At 44.9% G+C, this 14,058-nt stretch overlaps 1 long non-coding RNA gene across 1 annotated transcript; it reads right to left on the bottom strand.

The window, feature by feature from the left end:
* Positions 1–4,179: 4,179 nt before the first annotated feature.
* On the bottom strand, positions 4,180–7,932 carry LOC117488152. The gene is made up of 3 exons (XR_004556504.1): positions 7,798–7,932; positions 7,434–7,493; positions 4,180–4,393 (listed from the first exon to the last, which is right to left on the bottom strand). It is a non-coding gene; the product is annotated as an uncharacterized LOC117488152 (long non-coding RNA).
* Between the last annotated feature and the right edge of the window lie 6,126 nt (positions 7,933–14,058).

Genomic DNA, 14,058 nt, shown 5'->3' with positions numbered 1-14,058 from the left:
GTTGCAACAGTAGTAGGGGCTGCAGTTGTAGGGGCGGCAGTAGTTGTAGGTTGAAATGTTGTCGGAGAAGCAGTACTTGTAGGTGATGCTGTGGTTGTTGCAACAGTAGTAGGTGATGCTGTCGTAGGTGCAGCAGTAGTTGTAGGTTGCACCGTTGTTGGAGCAGCAGTAGTTGTAGGTACTTCTGTTGTTGTTGCAACAGTAGTAGTTGCTGCTGTTGTAGGTGCAGCAGTAGTTGTAGGTGGCACCGTTGTTGGAGCAGCAGTAGTTGTAGGTGCTGCGGTTGTTGTTGCAACAGTAGTAGGTGCTGCTGTTGTAGGCGCAGCAGTAGTTGTAGGTGGCACCGTTGTTGGAGCAGCAGTAGTTGTAGGTGCTGCTGTTGTTGTTGCAACAGTAGTAGGGGCTGCAGTTGTAGGTGCGGCAGTAGTTGTAGGTGGCACTGTTGTTGGAGCAGCAGTAGTTGTAGGTGCTGCTGTTGTTGTTGCAACAGTAGTAGGGGCTGCAGTTGTAGGTGCGGCAGTAGTTGTAGGTGGCACTGTTGTTGGAGCAGCAGTAGTTGTAGGTGCTGCTGTTGTTGTTGCAACAGTAGTAGGGGCTGCAGTTGTAGGTGCGGCAGTAGTTGTAGGTTGCACCGTTGTCGGAGCAGAAGCAGTAGTTGTAGGTGCTGCTGTTGTTGTTGCAATAGTAGTATGGGCTGCAGTTGTAGGTGCAGTAGTAGTTGTAAGTTGCACTGTTGTCAGAGCAGCAGTAGTTGTAGGTGCTGCTGTTGTTGCAACAGTAGTAGGGGCAGCAGTTGTAGGTGCAGCAGTAGTTGTAGGTTGCACCGTTGTCGGAGCAGCAGTAGTTGTAGGTGATGCTGTTGTTGTTGTTGCAACAGTAGTAGGGGCTGCAGTTGTAGGGGCGGCAGTAGTTGTAGGTTGAAATGTTGTCGGAGAAGCAGTACTTGTAGGTGCTGCTGTGGTTGTTGCAACAGTAGTAGGTGATGCTGTCGTAGGTGCAGCAGTAGATGTAGGTTGCACCGTTGTTGGAGCAGCAGTAGTTGTAGGTGCTGCTGTTGTTGTTGCAACAGTAGTAGTTGCTGCTGTTGTAGGTGCAGCAGTAGTTGTAGGTGGCACCGTTGTTGGAGCAGCAGTAGTTGTAGGTGCTGCGGTTGTTGTTGCAACAGTAGTAGGTGCTGCTGTTGTAGGTGCAGCAGTAGTTGTAGGTGGCACCGTTGTTGGAGCAGCAGTAGTTGTAGGTGCTGCTGTTGTTGTTGCAACAGTAGTAGGGGCTGCAGTTGTAGGTGCGGCAGTAGTTGTAGGTGGCACTGTTGTTGGAGCAGCAGTAGTTGTAGGTGCTGCTGTTGTTGTTGCAACAGTAGTAGGGGCTGCAGTTGTAGGTGCGGCAGTAGTTGTAGGTTGCACCGTTGTCGGAGCAGCAGCAGCAGTAGTTGTAGGTGCTGCTGTTGTTGTTGCAACAGTAGTAGGGGCTGCTGTTGTAGGTGCGGCAGTAGTTGTAAGTTGCACTGTTGTCGGAGCAGCAGTAGTTGTAGGTGCTGCTGTTGTTGTTGCAACAATAGTTGTAGGTGGCACCGTTGTTGGAGCAGCAGTAGTTGTAGGTGCTGCTGTTGTTGTTGCAACAGTAGTAGGTGCTGCTGTTGTAGGTGCAGCAGTAGTTGTAGGTGGCACCGTTGTTGGAGCAGCAGTAGTTGTAGGTGCTGCTGTTGTTGTTGCAACAGTAGTAGGGGCTGCAGTTGTAGGTGCGGCAGTAGTTGTAGGTGGCACTGTTGTTGGAGCAGCAGTAGTTGTTGGTGCTGCTGTTGTTGTTGCAACAGTAGTAGGGGCTGCAGTTGTAGGTGCGGCAGTAGTTGTAGGTTGCACCGTTGTCGGAGCAGCAGCAGCAGTAGTTGTAGGTGCTGCTGTTGTTGTTGCAACAGTAGTAGGGGCTGCTGTTGTAGGTGCGGCAGTAGTTGTAAGTTGCACTGTTGTCGGAGCAGCAGTAGTTGTAGGTGCTGCTGTTGTTGTTGCAACAATAGTTGTAGGTGGCACCGTTGTTGGAGCAGCAGTAGTTGTAGGTGCTGCTGTTGTTGTTGCAATAGTAGTATGGGCTGCAGTTGTAGGTGCGGCAGTAGTTGTAGGTTGAAATGTTGTCGACGAAGCAGTACTTGTAGGTGCTGCTGTGGTTGTTGCAACAGTAGTAGGTGATGCAGTTGTAGGTGCAGCAGTAGTTGTAGGTTGCACCGTTGTCGGAGCAGCAGTAGTCGTAGGTGCTGCTGTTGTTCTTCCAACAGTAGTAGGGGCTGAAGATGTAGGTGCAGCAGTAGTTGTAGGTGGCACCGTTGTCGGGGCAGCAGTATTTGTAGGTGCTGCTGTTGTTGTTGCAACAGTAGTAGGTGCTGCAGTTGTAGGTGCAGCAGTAGTTGTAGGTGGCACCGTTGTTGGAGCAGCAACAGTTGTAGGTGCTGCTGTTGTTGTTGCAACAGTAGTCGGTGCTGCTGTTGTAGGTGCAGCAGTAGTTGTAGGTGGCACCGTTGTCGGAGCAGCAGTAGTTGTAGGTGCTGCTGTTGTTGTTGCAACAGTAGTAGTTGCTGCTGTTGTAGGTGCAGCAGTAGTTGTAGGTGGCACCGTTGTTGGAGCAGCAGTAGTTGTAGGTGCTGCTGTTGTTGTTGCAACAGTAGTAGGTGCAGTTGTTGTAGGTGCAGCAGTAGTTGTAGGTGGCACCGTTGTTGGAGCAGCAGTAGTTGTAGGTGCTGCTGTTGTTGCAATAGTAGTAGGTGCTGCAGTTGTAGGTGCGGCAGTAGTTGTAAGTTGCACTGTTGTCGGAGCAGCAGTAGTTGTAGGTGCTGCTGTTGTTGTTGCAACAATAGTTGTCGGTGGCACCGTTGTTGGAGCAGCAGTAGTTGTTGGTGCTGCTGTTGTTGTTGCAATAGTAGTAGGTGCAGCTGTTGTAGGTGCAGCAGTAGTTGTAGGTGGCACCGTTGTTGGAGCAGCAGTAGTTGTAGGTGCTGCTGTTGTTGCAATAGTAGTAGTTGCTGCAGTTGTAGGTGCGGCAGTAGTTGTAGGTGGCACCGTTGTTGGAGCAGCAGTAGTTGTAATTGCTGCTGTTGTTGTTGCAACAGTAGTAGGTGCAGCTGTTGTAGGTGCAGCAGTAGTTGTAGGTTGCACCGTTGTTGGAGCAGCAGTAGTTGTAGGTGCTGCTGTTGTTGCAATAGTAGTAGGTGCTGCAGTTGTAGGTGCGGCAGTAGTTGTAAGTTGCACTGTTGTCGGAGCAGCAGTAGTTGTAGGTGCTGCTGTTGTTGTTGCAACAATAGTTGTCGGTGGCACCGTTGTTGGAGCAGCAGTAGTTGTAGGTGCTGCTGTTGTTGTTGCAATAGTAGTATGGGCTGCAGTTGTAGGTGCAGTAGTAGTTGTAAGTTGCACTGTTGTCAGAGCAGCAGTAGTTGTAGGTGCTGCTGTTGTTGCAACAGTAGTAGGGGCAGCAGTTGTAGGTGCAGCAGTAGTTGTAGGTTGCACCGTTGTCGGAGCAGCAGTAGTTGTAGGTGATGCTGTTGTTGTTGCAACAGTAGTAGGGGCTGCAGTTGTAGGTGCGGCAGTAGTTGTAGGTTGAAATGTTGTCGGAGAAGCAGTACTTGTAGGTGCTGCTGTGGTTGTTGCCACAGTAGTAGGTGATGCTGTCGTAGGTGCAGCAGTAGTTGTAGGTTGCACCGTTGTCGGAGCAGCAGTAGTTGTAGGTGCTGCTGTTGTTGTTGCAACAGTAGTAGGGGCTGCAGTTGTAGGTGCAGCAGTAGTTGTAGGTTGCACCGTTGTCGGAGCAGCAGTAGTCGTAGGTGCTGCTGTTGTTCTTCCAACAGTAGTAGGGGCTGAAGATGTAGGTGCAGCAGTAGTTGTAGGTGGCACCGTTGTCGGGGCAGCAGTATTTGTAGGTGCTGCTGTTGTTGTTGCAACAGTAGTAGGTGCTGCAGTTGTAGGTGCAGCAGTAGTTGTAGGTGGCACCGTTGTTGGAGCAGCAACAGTTGTAGGTGCTGCTGTTGTTGTTGCAACAGTAGTCAGTGCTGCTGTCGTAGGTGCAGCAGTAGTTGTAGGTGGCACCGTTGTCGGAGCAGCAGTAGTTGTAGGTGCTGCTGTTGTTGTTGCAACAGTAGTAGGTGCTCCAGTTGTAGGTGCAGCAGTAGTTGTAGGTGGCGCCGTTGTTGGAGCAGCAACAGTTGTAGGTGCTGCTGTTGTTGTTGCAACAGTAGTCGGTGCTGCTGTCGTAGGTGCAGCAGTAGTTGTAGGTGGCACCGTTGTCGGAGCAGCAGTAGTTGTAGGTGCTGCTGTTGTTCTTCCAACAGTAGTAGGGGCTGAAGATGTAGGTGCAGCAGTAGTTGTAGGTGCTGCTGTTGTTTGTGCAGCTACATCAGCAGTTGTCGATACCACTGTTATGAAAACATTAAATATCACCCACACTGGTACTTTTAAAGGGGGGGGGGGAGGCAGGTAAATAGCAGGTAAACAGCAGGTAAACAGCAGGTAAATAATTGAATCAACACAGTCTTTGTAATTCAGTCCATCCCATATATGCAATTCCCTTTTCGGACTCCATCATGCAGACACATTTCAATATACATATTTTTGAATTGGCAATCTGCATTGGATGATGTGGGCATACTTCAAAGAGTAAAGTCAGTATTACCAATTGAACCCATTTTCACTCCAATACTTTTTGCTGATAAGACAGTTTTTCCCTCGGCAAACTTTACCCTCATTTTGGAATGTAATTAAGTTTCTTTCCCAAAAAGCCCACTACATCCGCCACAACCAAACAATGACGCCTCTGGAATTCTTGTTTGTCTTAGAAGGTTAAAAGTAGAAACTCAGGTTAGATTTGCCATTACCTATCATGATTTAAAGGTGAAACTGGACACTGATGTGTTTTTTTAAGGCAAGGCAAGTTTATTTATATAGCACCTTTCAACACAAGGTAATTCAAAGTGCTTTACAAAAATAAAAGACATTAAGAAAATGGCATTTAAAAACAGTCATTAAAAAGCAAAGATAATAAAATAAACATTAAAAGAAAAAATACATGAATAAAAGTTTACAGTGCAGTTTAAGATGTGAATAGCTCAATTAAAAACAGCGGTAAAAGGAAAGTCTTCAGCCTGGATTTAAAAGTAGTAAGAGTTGCAGCGGACCGGCAGGTTTCTGGTAGTTTGTTCCAGATTTTTGGAGCATAATAACTGAACGCTGCTTCTCCATGTTTAGTTCTGACTCTGGGGACAGAACGTTGAAATGGGAGATTTGATATGGGCCTATAATTGTTCATTACTGAAGCATCTAGATTATTCTTTTTTAAGAGTGGTATACTGACTGCAGTTTTGAGGGCCTGTGGAAAAATACCTGAGTGAAGAGACTTGTTTACTATATGAAGTAGATCTGTGGCCATGCAATGAAAAACATTTTTGAAAAAGCCTGTTGGAATAATTTCAAGGCAGCAGGAGGAGGATTTTAGATGTTGTATAATGTACTCCAGGTCTTTATCATTAATCTGATGGAATTGTGTCATGGTGTTTGAATTGATTTTAAGTGGACACAGGGACAACACATTTGCTGTACCTGATACAGAGGCACTGACTGCTTGTCTGATTTTCTAAATGTTGTCAGTGAAGAAGGAGGAAAATTCATTGCAGGCCGTGGTGGATAAAAATTCAGAGGCTACTAACACTGGGGGGTTTGTTAGTCTGTCGACAGTAGCAAACAAGGCACGTGCGTTGTTTTTGTTTTTGGCAATGATGTCAGAGAAGAAAGACTGTCGTGCATTTTTCAATTCCAAATTATAAAAGCCAAGTCTCCCTTTATAGATTTCAAAATGAACCTGGAGATTTGTTCTTCGCCACCTGCGTTCAGCTTTTCAACACTCTTTTTTCTGTTTTCACGGTCATGGCCTTTCTCCATGGAGATATGTTCTTGCCACTCACCGCCTTTACCTTAGTTGGAGCAATGGCATCTATAACATTTTTTTTTTTTTTATTAAAATGATCTAGTATTTTCAGTTAAATATCGCTTTGTGGTTACCTCTTTTTGAACCTTTTTGTGAACAGAAATAGAACTCTCAAAGAAAACAAAGGAATGATCAGAGAGTGCAACATCAGTCACCACAACCTCAGAGATATTCAAACCCTTTGAGATAATTAAGTCCAGAGTGTGACCCTTATTATGCGTGGGCTCCGTCACATGCTAAGTCAGTCCAGAGTTATCAAGAACACAAAACAGTTATTTAGCCCCTCCTGGGGGTTGTCAACATGGATGTTAAAATCACCAACAATGACTAGACGGTCAAAGTCAATACACACTATAGACAGCAGTTCAGTAAAGTCATAAAAAAAGCTTGCACAGTATTTGGGTGGTCTATAGATATTTAGGAACAGAGCTGGAGAGGAGCATTTCAGCTGAAGGGCCACATATTCAAAAGAAGCAAAGTTCCCATAAGATGTCTTGCTGTATGTGTTTACTGACATCTGTATTGAAGGGAATCATTGAACAAAATAGCAACTCCACCTCCTTTCTTATGCATTCTTTCCTGACTCATAAAACTAAAGTTGGGAGGGATTGATTCGATAAGAAGAGCTGCGCTGTTATTTTGTTCACTCCTAGTTTCCGTTAAAAACGTAAAATCGAGATTGTGCTCAGTGATGAAATCATTGATTAAAATGTGTTTTCCTGCCAAAGACCTGACATTTAATAAAGCTAGTTTAAGTTTGTTAGTTTGTACACACTATTAGTCAGATTTTTTGTGACAAGCTGTGGCTGGCATGGAATCACTGCTAAATTTGATAAATTCACACAAACGTTTGAGCGCTTCCTGTTTCTAAGCTGATTCACCGCTCTTACTCTATTACCTATCAACACAGATATTGGCAAAGCTACTGGCAGGCAGGGAGAGTTTCTAATAGTCATAGTTGTAATGACCGGTTTTATCATGTCTCGGTGGGATATGGTACTGAATTGTCAGGTCTGTTTAGCAGTGTAGACAGCATGGAAAATGTTAGCAGCCAGAGCACGGCTACCCTGTGAACTGGGGTGGAGGCCATCTCTGCTAAAATAAGAACCCTGCTCCCAGAAAATATTAAAATTGTCAATCATTATCAAGTTGTTCGTGGAGCATGCCGACTGCAGCCATGTGTTCAGGCTGAGCAGCCTGCTAAAACGCCCCACGCCTCGACGGAGAGAGGGGATCGGCCCGGAGATAAAAACAGACTTGTTGCACTTCTTAAGCGATTTAAAGAGAGTGGTCAAATCGGGCTTAAGTACCTCCTATTGTTGGCATGCCGTGTTGTTTGTGCCAAAGTGGATAAAGCAATATTGGATAATGAGCTGGCAAGAACTCCACCTTATCTACATGTTATATCATCTTTTAATAAAATAAACAAACAGTATGAAGTACCTTCAAAGTAATCAGTTTATTATCACACTTACCTATTAGAATCAGGGCGAGTGATATGATCCGTTTGATACCCATCCTGTTTTTCTTTTAATCTATAAAATCAAACGATACATAGATTTACCAACAGAAGTAGCAAGTAATGCTATACTATATATATATACTGCTATAATGATACCCAAACCATCCTAGGGGAATTGGTTTGATACAAAGAACAATTATTTTCCGCAATTATTATAATATAATAATATTTCCTTAAAGTAGAGCAGAGATTATTTACAATAAGTATTGTGACAATGAAAACACAAAAGAACGCTCTCGGTCACTAACACTGAGACACACACAAACAAAGTTAATAACTGTACAGAAGTCTACATATTTACTTAAACATGTACTTACCCCAAATGAAAAGATAATAAGATGGGAAAGAGTTTATCCTCCTTTCTTTTAAATGTTGTATTATTTCCGTGTCTTCAAATATAGTCCGGTTCAACGTCTGGGATATTGCAAACCTCACCTTCTGTGAAGGTTGACATCTATCAAGGGTTTATATAGGAATCAAATAAAAGCCTTTGAAACGTCACACATTTTTCGAAAATGTTGCATCCCACACATTCTCTATCATATGATCTTGTTTTGTTCATTTAAATGAACAAAAGAAGATCATATGATAGAGAATGCTGTCTTTTAATCTTGTCAGTTTCTTGGCCCAGTGTCATAACTATACTAATCTCTGTCGTTACTTCTGCATTCCATCTACAGTATGTGAATGTGTGACGGAAGATAACGACAAACAAATAAATATAGATTTCTAGTGACATGGTAAAAAAGCAGGTAATATGCAAGAGAAAAAAAGAATAGCATATTTTGTAATTGCCATTCATTCTTCTTAGTTATAAATAAAGAGGCTTTTAGTTTTAGATAATGAATCAGTAAGGACAAGCAGATTAAAGACTGCGCTGACTTCTTATGTCAACAAATGGAGCAGATTGCAGTGACAGCGCACTTATAACACCGCGTTCGTTGTGCCTTTGCTGCCAAGTATGATCGGTGCAATCAAACAAAAAATGCTTTCTGTATTGGCCGCAGACGGTGTTGGGCAAAGTTTGCATCAAGTGCTTACCTACACAATCATGTAACTATTTTGTTCTTTTATTTGCCTCACCAGAAAACAGTCACACCTCCTCTTGAAGACATTTTGCCTCCTGCTATCGACTTCAGGTTCACATTAGGTAAGCCCTTGAGTGTGTCAGACTGAAGTTGTTGTTTCAGAGGTTAATTCAAGACGTGTTACATTTACATACTAATATAATGAGCATCAGGTAAACGTACCCATTTCTATTTTTTTAATCACAGATGGGATGGAGATGTAAACTATGCAGCACTAGTGTCACCACTCAAAGTGATATTTTAAAAGATATTCGACTCCATCATGGAACCTTTGGACAGAAACGTGCCTTGCCCTGCACGCAGTCCCCCGCGCTGCATTGGGCCACTCTGACCACACCATGGTCCACCTGATTCCTGCATACAGGCAGAAACTCAAGCTGTGTAAGCCTGTAGTGAGGACATTCAGGCAGTGGAGCAGTAAAGCTAAGGAGGAACTTCAGGCGTGTTTGGACTGTACTGACTGGGACATGTTTAGGACTGCAACGCAAAGTCTGGATGAATATACAGAGGCTGTGACGTCATACATCAGCTTCTGCGAGGACAGCTGTGTACCAACACGCACCAGGGTGAGTTTCAACAACAACAAGCCCTGGTTCACACCAAAACTGAAACAGCTAAGATTGCAAAAGGAGGAGGCGTTTAGGAGTGGCAATAAGGCACGTTTTAGAGAGTCGAATTACGTCTTTGGCAAGGTGGTGAGAGATGCTAAACGACAATACTCTGAGAAACTTCAACATCAGCTCTCAGCAAACGACTCTGCTTCTCTCTGGCGTGGTCTAAAGCTGGCTACACACCAACCCGATTTTGGGAGTCAGAGGCCGTCAGAGGCAGGTGGGCATTCGCGGCGCCCTACTCAGGTTGGTGTGTCCCGCACCATCGTCTCTTTACGGCACCTTTTCACACCTCCCGCGGCCGATTCAACATGTTAAATCGGCCGCGGGAGGTCAGAGAAAGTCGGCCCAAGCAATCACTCTGATTGGCTGTTCACACTACCGCTGCCTGCTGGTAAGGACAGTTATTGCCACTCGTCGACTGAAGTATTTGCGGTGTGTTCGTAGGCGGGCGGCGTAGGCGGGCGGCGTAGGCGGCGTAGGCGGGCGGCGTAGGCGGGCGGCGTAGGCGGCGTAGGCGGGCGGCGTAGGCGGGCGGCGTAGGCGGGCGGCGTAGGCGGGCGGAGTAGGCGTAGGCGGGCGGCGTAGGCGGGCGGCGTAGCGGGCGGCATAGCGGGCGGCATAGCGGGCGGCGTAGCGGGCGGCGTAGCGGGCGGCGTAGCCGACGTAGCTGACGTAAAATTCGGGACGCCTTCGGTACGCGTTCTTTGGTCTCAGCCAAGGGCGCCGGAAGCGGGGGGGCCAGGGGGCCATTGGCCCCCCCACTTTTGAGCCCTGCCCTACATTTTCGCGGCGGCGGATGCCGCAGAACACTGTTTTGTTATTTGTTATTGTTATATTCAATCTCATTAGCTACAGGCATTTTTGAAGCTTGTAAAGGGAAGATGACAGCTCTCACTCGCCACTCTGCTCTTCCACAGCGCCGCTTCCCCTCCCTCTGCTGAAATTAAGAATGTAAGGCGTATAGTAATCATATATAACATGGCAGGGTCCGTTACAGTTTGTTTGTATCTGATTTCAAATAAACAAAGTCTTGGCTTTCAGAATATTAAACTTGTTTCGGCAAATTCAGATGATAAATACATCTTTGAAGCTTGTAGACATAATTACAAGCGGAGAACGGAGTAACGTAACGTCACAGCAGGCATAACAACAGCCGGTGTTTCTCGTGAGTGTTTTCCCCGGGAAACAAACAATACACACACAAACGCAAAAATACACAAACACACACACGTATACACACACACACACTTGCGGGCTTCCCCCAGACCAGTAATCCAAACGAAAATATCTTCCCTCCGTTACTACTTTGATCATTTGCTCCGCTTCCAGAGAAGAGGAAACTTTGAAGGCCTTTTTCTCAAAATGATGACTCGGTGACAGTCATTATATAATGTGACATATTTTGCTTAATATTTGGAGTACAAAAACAATCCTGATAGCATTAGAAAGCTAGGAATCTCCTCTTCCCAACAGTGTATACAACTCAAAATGTGTCTTCGGGTCAATGCGACTGATTTCGATGGAGTAGGTTTGCATTAGGTAAAGTAAAGCAGGCAGGCATAACAGGAAGAATATGTACATTTTAACCCAATCAAATAGGACATTGTCACACCATTCAAATGTATCCATGTAAATTACAACCAATAAAAAAGCTTAGATTTGTTTATTTGTTACGTTGTTTACTTTATTTGTTACGTTGTTCTGTGTGTGTCAGCCGTTAACCAGATAGAAAGAAGATATACACTTGCAAACAAGTCAGAAGAACCAGCGCAGAAGAAAACTAAATACAGTCAATCTAAACTTACATTTAACAACTGGAAGGTCACATCCCTGACATTCACTTCTCCGGAGCCTGGACCTTCATCAATCATAGAAGAACCAGTGAAGCCAGATAAACCCAAAAGCAGCAGCTCTGCGGCTGCAGAGACTGTCAAAACCGCTGCCACCGCCACCGCCACCGCCGTCGTTGAACCGAAACAGGCTGGTTCCGACTGCATGGAGGTTTGTTGTCGGGACATTGAGGCGGGTAAAGCTGTACAGCTAACTGTCGAAAAAAAGGAGACCGCTAGATCGTCTGGGCAAAGAGAAAGGTACTTCAACGCAGAATGGTACAAAAACAGAGAGTGGTTAATTATTTGCAAAACCACTAAACGGGCCTTCTGTGAAATATGCAGATTTGCTGCTGTCAAACGGCTTGTAACTTTCTCAAAATGTGGAGATGATAGCTTTGTTAATACCGGAGTTAATAACTGGAAAAAGTGCCCAAGCCTCCATGAACAGTTGTCTCTGACTGTACGATGGGTATCAGCTGATTATGTTGTCCATGAAGACTTCATAGGAATGTATGACTGTCCTAAGACTGACGCAGAATCAATAACCCACTGATAAACTGCGATGTTAACAACCTCATGATAACCTCATATGTTTTTAACTTAGGATCATAGGCTACCTGTGTTTAGTCTAGAAAAAGGTAAATGTGTGCATTTTATTATAAAGTTGTGTATATTTACAGACTGTTGCAAAAACTAAGAAGCTTATAAACATCAGGTTTAAAACTAAAAGAGCTTTACAAAAAAGTAACACAATTAAAGATGTTTGGAGTTTTATTTTAGTTATTAATTTACATTTTTTGTCAAAGAGATGATGATTTGAAACCGTTGTTACATCGTTACGGCATTTCCTGTTTCTGCCGGAGAGAGGGGAGTTTGTCCCAAAGCTTGCCGCTGCCTCCCTCCATCTGACAGGAGGGAGCCTCATGTGTCACTCCCATGTCACTCCACGGAGTTCACTCCGTCACGGAGGGGGAGTGTGTAGGGCGTGGTTTGGGATTGGGCCATACACACGCACTTTTTTGGCCCCCCCACTTCTAAAATGAATCCGGCGCGCCTGGTCTCAGGTGGGTGTGTAGCGGCCTTAAAGGGCCCATGTCATGGCCATTTCCACTGATCATAATTACATTGTTGAGGTATACTAAAATAGATTTATACTGTGCAATTTTCCAAACTCACATTGGTTTCGCATACAGCATCTCTGTCAAGCATGTGTATTCAGCAGTATTCACTTTCTCCACTAAACGACTCGTTGGAGCTCTTGCCCCCCCCTCCCTGTGAGCCTAGTGTGCTCCGATTGGTCAGCTCGGCCACTCGTTCTGATTAGTCAACCACCAGAGAGGCTGCGCCCATGTCAGTGCTTTTCCCGGCTGCTCTCAGCGTAACATCAGTCTTATCATGGCGTCGGTACAGCGGTATATTTTATATACATATATATTTTTAACTGTTGTTATAGAAGAGTGTGACGGCCTCAGGGCCTTTGTCTTACGGTGGGGTGGAGCTGAAGAGGGTAATCAGCGCGATCACGGACACCTCCGTAGCCGGTGCTATTAATCCCAGCGGCCCGGAGTCTCTCTCCAAAGCGGCTGCAGAAGGACGAACTGAGCGACCCTCTCCCCTCGACCACCTGTCTCTGCATTTACTACAATAAATGTGCCGTGGTTTTGTAAACTCGTGTATGTCTCCTTGTCTTTCCGTTGTGGCCTACGAGCTACTCTCATAACAAAGAGTAAGTTATTTTTACCCGTTATAAACTACTACTGTTTGATGAGAAATCAAATCATGGTTTGCTATATATGAATTCAGGGAAGAAAGGATAGGCCTACTAAGTATTTCCATTAAACTTTATTTTTAGAAATGTACAAAATGAACATAAATATACATATATACACGGTATATCATCCATTCCTCCTCCTCGCATCTTGCCTGCGCACAGTCGGTGCGGTGCCTTTTAGCACCCTCAGTAGTAGTAGAATCCCTTCCCCGTCATGGATTGTCCGCCAGGATCTGGCTGGACGAAATCAAATGCAAATCACAAAATATTAGAGAAACTTAGTTGTTTTAGATTCGTTAGTAGTAGTTGTGTAATGAACAGCTTGCCTGCTAATATGCTAACCTAGCTTTGTTTACCTTGGTAGCTAACACGATATGAACGTTAGCTTGGAGGAAAGGCAACTATAATGCAGTGTAATAAAACTACTATGAACAAAAGCTAGTGGTTCATATTAGGCTAGCAATAACGTGTTTATAATTGCAATCGTATACGGGTATTCTGCTACGTTCGGTCATACAATGTAACTTGCATGAATACATTGTTTTGCGCTAGCATACAGCTAGCCTCGTTAGCTACATGCAGTATATGTACGGTCACAATGTACGGTAAATCACAGTACAGTATACTGTATGAGTATTCCGTGTGTGTGACTGCAGACATTCTCCTGCCATGACAAACATGTAAGGCCATCTGCTGACATTGTAGTTGATATATTTAAACGCTAGCAACGTAGCATCACAAAAATGTTTTTCTGACCGAAACTAGCTCTAGCTCCGTGTGTTAGATCGCTACGCCAGCTATAATGTAATTACGTTTCGCGACTGACCGGCAAATCACCCGGAGTATACTGTCAATAGGTATTTTGTGTGTGAATGCAGACATTCTCCTGCTATGAGATACATGTATGCAAGGCCATCTGCTGATATTAGAGTTGATATATGGAAACTCTAGCAACTTAGTTAGCACTGTGTCAATGGCTTAGCAGTCCAACACAGTTTACACATTTAAACAGTCTTGTTTGATAAATACACAAATAACAATGCAAACTTACAGGTTGTATACCCAGATCTTCCCCTGCTCCAAACGGTCCAAACAAGCTGTGCATATCCGGCCTCAAACTGGGCAATGTTTTGGAAGCTTTCGTCTGTGAAATGCCGGTTCTTCGAACCTCTGGAGGAGGAACACGACGCTGCTGGTGTGGCCATAGCTCTTCGGGATTGGTCCATTTCGTTCCGGGTACCGCATGACATCAGGCGGTACCCGGAACTAAATG

Source organism: Trematomus bernacchii, unplaced genomic scaffold (assembly GCF_902827165.1).
Source record: "Trematomus bernacchii unplaced genomic scaffold, fTreBer1.1, whole genome shotgun sequence".
In the NCBI taxonomy this organism is placed as follows: domain Eukaryota; kingdom Metazoa; phylum Chordata; class Actinopteri; order Perciformes; family Nototheniidae; genus Trematomus; species Trematomus bernacchii.
Note: the sequence above shows the minus strand (reverse complement) of the source record. Positions and strands in the feature narration are given on the sequence as shown.